Genomic DNA, 12,467 nt, shown 5'->3' with positions numbered 1-12,467 from the left:
TCTGTTAGGCTCATCGAGCTCGAGGCGCAGGCGTCGGCTCGTAGTGGCGTTGGGGCAACTGTGGTGAGACCTATGCCTACTTCGGTGGCCTTGGAATCACATGGAACCCCTGATGTCGCTGCGTCTTCCGGCAGTGAGCATCTTACCGGTCAGCCATCACTCCAGGGTGAATGGCGGACAGTGGTGGGCTCCCGCGTGCCTGGCCGAAAGGCGAAGGTGGGATCTGGCCGCATGGCAGCTGCCTTACCCTTTCCAACAGGTACGGGGTGCTTCCTAGTGGTGATGACATCGTTTCCGAGCCACCACAGGATGCCTCGCCTGTTGGGCCAGTGGCCGATTCTCCGGCAAGATCCCGACAGTCACAAAGGGCGGGCCTATTAGTTATAGGGAGCTCCAACGTTAGGCGGGTTATGGAGCCCCTCAGGAAAATAGCGGGTAGGTCGGGGAAGAATGCCAGTGTGCACTCGGTGTGCTTGCCGGGGGGTCTCGTCCGTAATGTGGAGGAGGCCCTTCCGGCAGCTATTGAACGCACTGGGTGTGACCGGCTGCAGATGGTAGCACATGTCGGAACGAATGACGCCTGCCGCTTGGGTTCTGAGGCCATCCTTGGTTCCTTCCGGCGGCTGGCTGATTTGGTGAAGACAACCAGCATCGCACGCGGAGTGCAAGCTGAGCTTAATATCTGCAGCATAGTGCCCAGAGTCGATCGCGGTCCTCTGGTTTGGAGCCGTGTGGAGGGTCTAAACCAGAGGCTCGGACGACTCTGCGACTATAATGGCTGCAAATTCATCGACCTCCGTTATTGGGTGGACAACTGTAGGGCCCCCCTAGACAGGTCAGGCGTGCACTACACACCGGAAGCAGCTACTAGGGTAGCAGAGTACGTGTGGCGTGCACACGGGGGTTTTTTAGGTTAGAGGGACCCCCCCCTTGGGCGAAACGATAAAATACCTGACGGCTTACCAGAGAGGACATTATCATCGTTGATAAAGAACGTCCGTCCTCAGAGACCAAAAACAGGAAAAGTTAACGTAATATTGGTAAACTGCAGGAGTATCCAGGGCAAGGTTCCTGAATTAGTATCTCTCATTGAAGGAAATAGTGCGCATATAGTATTAGGAACGGAAAGTTGGTTAAAACCGGAAGTGAACAGTAACGAAATCCTAGACACAGAATGGAATATATACCGCAAGGATAGGATAAACGCCAATGGTGGAGGAGTATTTATAGCAGTAAAGAATTCAATAATATCCAGTGAAGTTATTAGCGAATGCGAATGTGAAATAATCTGGGTTAAGTATCAAAGGTGGGTCAGATATGATAGTCGGATACTTCTATAGACCACCTGCATCAGCAACCGTAGTAGTTGAGCGCCTCAGAGAGAACCTGCAGAACGTCGTGAAGAAGTTTGGTGATCATACTATTGTAATAGGGGGAGACTTCAATCTACCAGGTATAGAATGGGATAGTCACACAATCAGAACTGGAGCCAGGGACAGAGACTCTTGTGACATTATCCTGACTGCCTTGTCCGAGAATTACTTCGAGCAGATAGTTAGAGAACCAACTCGTGAAGCTAACGTTTTAGACCTCATAGCAACAAATAGACCGGAACTTTAAGACTCCGTGAATGTAAAAGAGGGTATCAGTGATCATAAGTTAGTGGTTGCATCAATGACTACAAGTGTAATAAGAAAAGCCAAGAAAGGAAGGAAAATATATTTGCTTAACAAGAGTGATAGGGCACAAATCGCAGAATATCTGAGTGACCACCATCAAACGTTCATTTCTGAGGAAGAGGATGTGGAACAAAAATGGAAAAAATTCAGAAACATCGTCCAGTACGCCTTAGATAAGTTCGTACCGACTAAGGTCCAAAGCGAGGGGAAAGATCCACCGTGGTATAACAATCATGTACGAAAGGTACTACGGAAACAAAGAAAGCTTCATCATAGGTTTAAGAGTAGTCGAATCATAGCTGATAAGGAAAAGCTGAACGAAGCGAAAAAGAGCGTAAAGAGAGCAATGAGAGAAGCATTCAACGAATTCGAACATAAAACATTGGCAAACAATCTAGACAAGAACCCTAAAAAGTTTTGGTCATATGTAAAATCGGTAAGCGGATCTAAATCCCCTATTCAGTCACTCGTTGACCACGATGGCACCGAAACAGAGGACGGCCGAAGAAAGGCAGAAATACTGAATTCAGTGTTCCGAAACTGTTTCACTGCGGAAAATCGTAACACGGTCCCTGACTTCAGCCGTCGCACGGACGCCAAAATGGAAAATATTGAAATAAACGATATCGGAATTGAAAAACAACTGCTATCACTTAGTACCGGAAAAGCATCCGGACCAGACGAGATACCTTTAAGATTCTACAGTGATTATGCTAAAGAACTTGCCCCCTTTCTATCAGCAATTTATCGTAGATCGCTGGAAGAACGTAAAGTACCTAGCGACTGGAAGAAAGCGCAGGTCGTTCCCATTTTCAAGAAGGGTCATAAATCAGATGCGAATAATTATAGGCCTATTTCGCTTACGTCAATCTGTTGTAGAATAATGGAACATGTTTTGTGTTCTCGTATTATGACGTTCTCAGATAATACAAATCTCCATCATAACCAACATGGATTCCGCAAACAGAGATCATGTGAAACTCAGCTCGCCCTATTTGCCCAAGAAATTCACAGTGCCGTAGACACTGGCGAGCAGATTGATGCCGTATTCCTGGACTTCAGGAAGGCATTTGATACGGTTCCGCACTTACGTTTAGTGAAAAAAATACGAGCTTACGGAATATCGGACCAGGTTTGTGATTGGATTCAGGATTTCCTAGAAGAAAGAACACAACATGTCATTCTTAACGGTTCAAAATCTGCAGATGTAGAGGTAATTTCGGGAGTACCGCAAGGAAGCGTGATAGGACCTTTATTGTTTACAATATACATAAATGACTTAGTTGACAACATCGGTAGCTCCGTGAGGCTATTTGCAGATGACACGGTTGTCTACAAGAAAGTAGCAACATCAGAAGACTCGTACGTACTCCAGGAGGACCTGCAGAGGATTAATGCATGGTGCGACAGCTGGCAGCTTTCCCTAAACGTAGATAAATGTAATATAATGCGCATACATAGGGGCAGAAATCCATTCCAGTACGATTATGCCATAGGTGGTAAATCATTGGAAGCGGTAACGACCGTAAAATACTTAGGAGTTACTATCCGGAGCGATCTGAAGTGGAATGATCGCATAAAACAAATAGTGGGAAAAGCAGGCGCCAGGTTGAGATTCATAGGAAGAATTCTAAGAAAATGTGACTCATCGACGAAAGAAGTAGCTTACAAAACGCTTGTTCGTCCGATTCTTGAGTATTGCTCATCAGTATGGGACCCTTACCAGGTTGGATTAATAGAAGAGATAGACATGATCCAGCGAAAAGCAGCGCGATTCGTCATGGGGACATTTAGTCAGCGCGAGAGCGTTACGGAGATGCTGAACAAGCTCCAGTGGCGGACACTTCAAGAAAGGCGTTACGCAATACGGAGAGGTTTATTATCGAAATTACGAGAGAGCACATTCCGGGAAGAGATGGGCAACATATTACTACCGCCCACATATATCTCGCGTAATGATCACAACGAAAAGATCCGAGAAATTAGAGCAAATACGGGGACCTACAAGCAGTCGTTCTTCCCACGCACAATTCGTGAATGGAACAGGGAAGGGGGGATCAGATAGTGGTACAATAAGTACCCTCCGCCACACACCGTAAGGTGGCTCGCGGAGTATAGATGTAGATGTAGAAAGGGGGGGGGGGGGATTGGAAGTGATAGACGGCATGAAGTGAAGAGCAGTGGCAGCTGTTGGGTAAGAGCCCAAGAGCACGTGAACACCGTAACTTTTGGCACCTTGCTGATTTTTTCCTTATTTTTCTTTGAAGGCTTTAAACATAATGTAGATGGGGTAACCCTAAATAAATGGCACCTACCGCGCTGCGCTACATTGTTCCCCGACTCAGTGAAACTGAAACTTGGGATCACGATCACGGGCGCACATTCACGGGCCAAATATATACGGATTTGATGAGCAATGTAAACGGTTTACAGCACTCAACTAAAAGTTTACATCAATACCACCAGGTGATAGCGCACTGCAGCAGTCGTTTGCGTGGCATAAATCCCACGAGGCAGTTAGCACACTGCGCAGATACGCCAATTCACTCGTTATATGGTAACATTAGATCGGACGTTAGTATATTTTATACTGACAAAAACACCTATTTTGTGAGATTCTGAATGAGATATAGTACAATAAGTTTTGGATTTTATCCAGCAGTAATCCGTTTGAGGCACTCAGAACCATAAAGCACATGATTGTCAATTGTGAGAGTGGAGCATTTATTCAATGCTTCTAAAGTCTGTTGAGCTTACGGTGGGTCAGGTATATCTGCACTGTGGGCCCACATTACATGTATATCTGAACATCCAAGAAAAGCTGTCTCACTGGTTTCTCTAGTATTCACTTAAATTTGGGGGTCAAGGACAGTGTGCTTTTGGCCCTCGTGGCTCTCAGCGCCTCATTTGTATTCTGGTCAAGTGAACTCGTTGGTAGATAGCACTATTTGAATTTAATAGTTTCCGTGAAAGGCAGTGTGTGTTTGGAGTTTGCTGTTTACTGCGCATGAATCGGCTTTCTTGTGCAGTGTCAACATCAGCTGTGTTGAACCTGTCTTAATGAGCGTACAGCATTGTGAGCCGGGAGTCCCCCATTTGGGGAAGTTCGGCCGGCGAGGGCAAGTACTTACTGCATTCGACGCCACATTGGGCGACTTGCGCGTCGGAGATGGGGATGAAATGAAAACACAATACCCAGTCCCTAACGGAAAAAAATTTTCTGCTCGAGCTGGGAATCCAACCTGGGCCCCTTGAACCTGTATTAAACGCTAACAGAAAACAGAATCACCAGTAAAAGGAAGCAGGGCCTCTCAGACGACATTCGTTGTCTGAGAAAGTGAGGAAATCAAATAAGCGTGACTAGAAGCGAACATTCAACAAAGAACTGTATAATACGCGTAAGCTGTGTGGGTGCATCGTAATAATTCCCGATTATCGGCCAGGAAATCAATTTATTAACTAATACACGAATTGTACATACATGATCTTGTACATTTTTCCGAAAAACTAAAAAAGGCGCGAAAACTGCCACTTACATAAAAATGTGAAATGGAGAGTAGTGAAACCCTAAACATTGTTTCATTCTTGCCATCGACTGCACTAAATAATATACAGAATAACAAAATACCACATACACAACTTTTTTCAGACAAGTTGAAAATTATTATTATTATTATTATTATTATTATTATTATTATTATAGACAGTGGCGGAAGTTGTACAAATATCTTGATAAGCATAACTGTTTTACAGTAGATGCTATTAATTACAGACATATTTACCGGAATTCAAAAATTTGTGAAGACCCAGAATATAAACCTATGAGCAAACCTGATGAAAAGTTTCATATGCTACGATATAAAGAGGATACAGATATTAGAGAAGAACTGTGAGGAGATTTTAAATCGTGCATGAAACTTAAAGAACTAGTTCAGGCAGCCGTGAATTCTGTAGTGGAGAGCATACCCACGGCAGTTGTACTGGACAGAGGAGCAGGTATTAACTTCCGTGACGTGAAATTTTCAAAAGTGTAACTAGTAAAACTCTTCTACCGATAATGCCATTCCAAAACTGTGTAGTCTCCGGTGCTACTGGCGTCAAGGGACAATTAGGTGAGTGTGGAATGAGAGGTCCGAACAGTAGTATCAGCTACATGATAATGTGTGCACGTAATTTCCTTAATAGTCATAGTTGCATATTTGCATGGAAGTAAGGCGCTGCACGAGTTTCAAAAAAGTTTGCATTTCACATTTTTATGTAAGTGGCAGTTTTCGCGCCTTTTTTAGTTTTTCGGAAAAATGTAAAAGACCATGTATGTTCAATTCATGTATTAGTTAATGAATTGATTTCCTGGCCGATAATCGGGAATTATTACGATGCACCCACACAGCTTACGCGTATTATACACTTCTTTGTTGAAAAACACGAGTCGGTGCATACTACATTATATTATAGCGGTGTATTAAATTTAGCTAACATACTGAATTTTTCTTTAGACTTGGGACTTGGTGTCTGTCATCGATCTCGAAAAAAACTGCTCTGACGAATCAATGAAGCCACAGTGTAATATCTACATCATCTCTTATATTTCCACAACTGTTTGAGATATCGAAATGAGATTATGGCAAATGATAAAACGCAAAGAGACTATTTTTCCTTATGTTTATTATGCAGAACGTCTTCATTTACGGTGTTATTCCACGAACTACAGAATTTTTCGAAGAAAGCACATGCTATAGGTTTCAGAACAACATAAGTGAAGATATTACACGTTTATTTTTGTACCGCGGATGTGCTTTTCCATAAGCTACCGATCTTACTTTTCCTCAGTTCCTTACTTAAACTTCATAAGCTACTGTTTCGGAATTGTCTCTGCACAACATGTTTGTGAGGTGAAACTGTAAACTCTGCTGTGCTCTGGCAAAAGAAGCAAGTTTTAACAGGGCAACAAGTTAAAAGTACAGGTTTTATTAAAATTCGGCACTCATGATGCTTCTCTGAAAATTACAAATGGTTAATAAACCAGACGAAAACCAATTCAGCGGAATTCTTTTTTGATATTGACGAAAGCAGAGGTGGCAGAACTTTCCGAATGGTCACCATACAAGTGAGGGCTCCACTTAATACTAAACGAAAATTTTGAGCGTACGCTTCACTTTAGAACGCACTATACCTCCAACGCTCTAAAGTTCCTCTACAGGGCGTGCCCGTAACCCACACCACCACCACCACCACCACCACCACTCTCCCCAAACGTGCCCAGCCGTTCTCGCAGCGTTATTCGGCCCGGGCTCAACGTTTCTCTGTGTCAAGAATTTGTCTGTTTCCTGTCTGGTAGGCATGGGATTTCTGCGAAGAGGGGACGCAAAGATCGACCTTCTGAACGGAACAAGTTGTAAGTTTCTTGAGGAAAGCCTCATGTCATGGTAGGTATAGCGAAAAAGTGAAGGTCAAAGTCTCAAATCTATAAAAACTAAGGCTCTGTCCACTAGTGATGGGCAGTACTGTGTTCATAATGCACTATAATGTCAGAATACAGGAGATGCCATGGATATTTTATCCCACATTCAAACGAAAATAGGCGAATCAGAGCATTTAACATAACAACAAAAGGCTGACCTAGCTGATTTGCTAAATAAATATTCAAATGTCTTACCACATAAGCCTGGCATCATCAAGGGGTACGAATATCATGCACAGGTAGTCCCTTATCAGATGTATCCTAGGCGCAAACTAAGTTCACACAGCGCGCAGTGGCAACTGTAAATGGGAAATGCCTTTAGGTCACTCACACCGGTCACTGCGCCGACTACCAACTTCGTCTGCATATACAGTACTGTCATGTGACGTATTGCTTTCCCTGGGCCTAAGGAGAGGCGGTGGAATTTCTACTTAATTTAGCTTCATATATAGTATTAATAGTTATGATGGCATTTTGTAGTCAGTCCGGCAAATTTCTCTTCTAAAAATGAAAAAAAAAACTTTTCTGACTTTAAAGCATGATTCTTCAAAGTTAAGTGAACTTCTTGTAATTATAGATAGTAAATATTTCTGTTTAATTCATGAGTCTCAGACAGATGATCGGCTGTACTAATCTCGTGGAATAATGTATATATGAAAATATATTTGTATAACAACTCATCAAGATTTGGACACAAGCTTTGAAGCAGTAGAAGTACGCTTTGTTTCATGGACTAACCACAGTGGCGTGTAAAGCTAGGAATTTTAAATATGTTCTGAACAGTACAATAGTTAATTCAAAATTGCGTGAGAACAAAATACTTGCACAGCAACTATTTGATTGTCAATGTACACAGAAACTCCTGAGAAAAGAGACACAACGATTCTGTATTCATTGCAGTTTAAAACCCACTGTGGAACTCAGCACACTTATTTAAGTGATACTGAAAGGCTGTGCAAGCATAAGCAAATAAAACATGTGAAAGCCCATAGTAGTACGTTAATCTGTACTCACCTCTGCTGCGTCGGATTATGGAGGTAATCGGATGAAGTATGCACGAACGCTTTTAACCAAGTGTATCTTCGTAAGTGTTCTCGCACGGGACAACAAATAAACGCGTCTGGTAAACGTGGTACTAACAAAGCGAACTGATGTCTGCCATTGTGGTATTCAGTAACAGTGCTTAACAAGTCCACTATTGTCACGTATGGTTGTGCTTGTTTAAAGTACAAAAACTTTAAAGACTGAATAAATAACCTGTGCCCTACGAGAACGCTAAACTACCGTTTGTCGTAGACAGTTTTGTAATATGATTAGCTAAGAGCTGAACTATGTGCAACAGGTTAACAGTAATTCTACAGTGGATGTCATGCCGCGCTCTGACCGGTGACAGTGTTGCCAACGTAAAACAAGGAAACGTGTTCTCACTTTGAAATGAACGAACAGTAGAAACTGCGTATAAACTACGTTAAACAACTGACCAGACAAATATGCTAAGCAAAACTCTATTCAGCGCCGTCTAGTGGATAACAAATGTTTTGTCTCTGTGATGCTGCACTTAATTTGTTTTGTATAAACGATGCTGAGGTGAAAAGCAGAAGCGCAGCCCGCGACACATCGTGCAAACCTTGGTACCAGCAGCAGGCATTTGTTCCTATGAAGCAGTTGGTGTGGCGGCAGAACCGCAACAGAAAAGGTGATAGGAGCCGCCGACCGTGTGATGTGAGCTCCGTATCAATTACATAGTCGTATCAAATGAAATTTACGATGAAGACTTTAACGCTGACGTGTGTCACACTAACTTTAAGAACTTTACTACAATTTGTAAACTGTTGAGCCAAAAATAGCTCGGACTTGAAAACAATCAGTACAATAATTTTGATAACATAATTAAAACAAAACAATTTTGTGTGTAATTCTGTTACGTAGCGGTTGTAAACATGAAGCGAACTTTATGTTAAACAAAAGTGGATGGAAATTTTATCCCTCGCTGCGTTTTTTTTGCTGAGGCATGTTTTCCCGTCGGCTACGCCGAAGTTGGGAGGATTGGAAACAAAGTATAATGCCACGTAAACACAACTATTCACTTTTGCCTCAGTCAAATGCAAATATTGAAAAAAAAGTTCTCATGCAATCCTGAAAACTAAGCCTTATAATAATGACAGTTTATTGATCAGTGTGCAAGTAAACTTTATTTGGTTATTTTATAACTATAGCAAATGAGAATATTTCTGAAAATAATTTGCCATCAGAAAATCGTAACCAATACATTAAAAAAGAGTAAAATTCTTTTGAAAAATATTTAGAGAACAATTAAATACTAGCTGGTAACTGATCGAATGCATGAAGTATGTTCTGTTGATCGTATAACATCATTCATTCATTCGGCTTACAACACATTATATATCCTCATTATCTGTGAAAGACGTTTATGCCATGCCCCCAAAGTGATTTCGAAAACGTATTTATAGAAGTCTATTAATACTGAACTTTATAGTACCGAAAAATGTTTTGTTTTTTTATACAAAGAAATGTTTTGTAATTAAAATCGTTTGGATAGACACAGTGCTTAACAAGTCCACTATTGTCACGTATGGTTGTACTTCTTTAAAGTACAAAAACTTTAAAGACTGAATAAATAACCTGTGCCCTACGAGAACGCTAAACTACCGTTTGTCGTAGACAGTTTTGTAATATGGTCAGCTAAGAGCTGAACTATGTGCAACATAGCATCGTTTATACAAAACAAATTAAGTGCAGCATCACAGAGACAAAACATTTGTTATCCACTACACGGCGCTGAATAGAGTTTTCCTTGGCATATTTGTCTGGTCAGTTGTTTAATGTAGTTTATACGCAGTTTCTACGCAGTTTCTACTGTTCGTTCATTTCAAAGTGAGAACACAACCACCTCTGGCCGTAACAACGGCCTTGATACGCCTGGGCATTGAGGCAAACAGAGCTTGGATGGCGTGTACAGGTACAGCTGCCCATGCAGCTTCAACACGATACCACAGTTCATCAAGCGTAGTGACTGGCGTATTGTGGCGAGCCAGTTGCTCGGCCACCATTGACCAGACGTTTTCAATTGGTGAGACATCTGGAGAATGTGCTGGCCGGGGAGCAGTCGAACATTTCCTGTACCCAGAGACGCCCTTACAGGACCTGCAACAAGCTGTCGTGCATTATAATGCTGAAATGTAGGGTTTCATAGGGATCGAATGAAGGGTACAGCTACGGGTCGTAACACATCTGAAATGTAACGTCCACTGTCCAAAGTGCCGTCAATGCGAACTAGAGGTGACAGAGACGTGTAACCAATGGCACCCCATACCATCACGCCGGGTGATACGCCAGTATGGCGATGACGAATACACGCTTCCAATGTGCGTTCACTACGATGTCGCCAAACAGGGATGCGGCCATCATGATGCTGTAAACAGAACCTGGATTCACCCGAAAAAATGACGTATTGCCATTCGTGCACCCAGGTTCGTCGTTGAGTACACCATCGCAGGCGCTCCTGTCTGTGATGCAGCGTCAAGGGTAACGGTAGCCATGGTCTCCGAGCTGATAGTCCATGCTGCTTCAAACGTCGTCGAACTGTTCGTGGAGGAGGTTGTTGTCTTGCAAACGTCCCCATCTGTTGACTCTGTAACGGATGGTGCAGCCACATCTCGATCCCTGTCATGCGGGTAAGATGCCTGTCATGTCGACTGCTAGTGATACGAGGCCGTTGGGATCCAGCACGGCGTTCCGTATTACACTCCTGAACCCACCGATTCCATATTCTGCTAACAGCCATTGGATCTCGACCAACGCGAGCAGCAATGTCGCGATACGAGAAACCGCAATCGCTATAGGCTACAGTTTGACCTTTATCAAAGTCGGAAACGTGATGGTACACATTTCTCCTCCTGACACGAGGCATCACAACAACGTTTCACGAGGCAACGCCGGTTAACCGTTGTTTGTGTATGAGAAATCGGTTGGAAACTTTCCTCATGTCAGCCCGTTGTAGGTGTCGCCACCGGCGCCAACTTTGTGTGAATGCTCTGAAAAGCTAATCATTTGCATATCACAGCATCTTTTTCCTGTCGGTTATATTTCGCGTCTGTAGCGCGTCATTTTCGTCGTGTAGCAATTTTAATGGCCAGTAGTGTAATTAATTTCATTTTCTCATATTTTTTGCTTACGTTTGTCGTCTATGGTTTCCTCCCGCCCGTCGCAGACGGGTAAAACAGCCAACAATTTTCTTACCGTGACATACTGGGAAAACTATGCTTACCAGTTTTCTCCCAGAATATTCTCATTCACTATAAATTCAGAGAGAGAGGTGTGGGTTTCGTCACTACTCGGAGGTCGCAAAAGTCATGGGATACCTCCTAATATTGTCTCGGATCTCCTTCCGCCTGACGTAATGCAGCTATTGGATGTGACATGGACTCAACACGATGTTCGAAGTCCCCTGCAGAAATAATTAGCCATGCTGCCTCTATAGACGCCCATAATTGCGGGAGTGTTGCCAGTGCAGGATTTTGTGCACGAACTGATCTATTTGTCCCCTAAATGGGATTCGTGTCAGGCGATCTGGGCAATCGAATCATTCGATCGAATTGTCCAGAATGTTCTTCAAACGAGTCACGAATAGTTGTGGCCCAATAACGTGGCGCATTGTCATCCATAGAAATTTTACCGTTATTTGGAACATGAAGTCAGTCAGTGGCTGCTGATGATCTGCAAGCAGCCAAACATCTCCATTTCCAGTCACTGATAGGTTCAGTTGGTCCTGAGGACCCAGTCCGTCCATGTAAACACAGCCTACACCGTTACACCAGCTTGCACAACGCCTTGTTGACAACTTGGGTCCGTGGGGCCTGTTCCATAGTCGAGTCCCACCATCAGCTCTTACCAACTGAAATTGGGACTCATCCGACCACGACACAGTTTTCCAGTCCTTTAGAATCCAACCCAAATGGTTAAGAGTCCAGGAGAGGCGCTGCAGGCGATGTTGTGCTGTCAGAAAAGGCACCCGCATCGGTCGTCTGCTGCTGTAAACCATTAACTCCAAATTTCTCCGCACTGTGTCTAGCGGATACATTCGTCCTACGTCCCACATTGATTTCTGCGCTTATTTCACGGAATGTTGGTTGTCTGTTGGCACTGACAACTGTACGCAAATAGTGCTGCTCTCTGTCGTTAAGTGAAGGCTGTCGCCATTGCACTGTGCGTGATGAGAGGTAATGCCTGAAATGTGGTGTTCTCGGCACACTCTTGACACCGTGAATCGCGGAATATTGAATTTCCTAACGCTTTTCGGAGTGGAT

Source organism: Schistocerca americana, chromosome 3, assembly GCF_021461395.2.
Source record: "Schistocerca americana isolate TAMUIC-IGC-003095 chromosome 3, iqSchAmer2.1, whole genome shotgun sequence".
NCBI lineage: Eukaryota > Metazoa > Arthropoda > Insecta > Orthoptera > Acrididae > Schistocerca > Schistocerca americana.
This window is presented reverse-complemented; position numbering follows the sequence as displayed.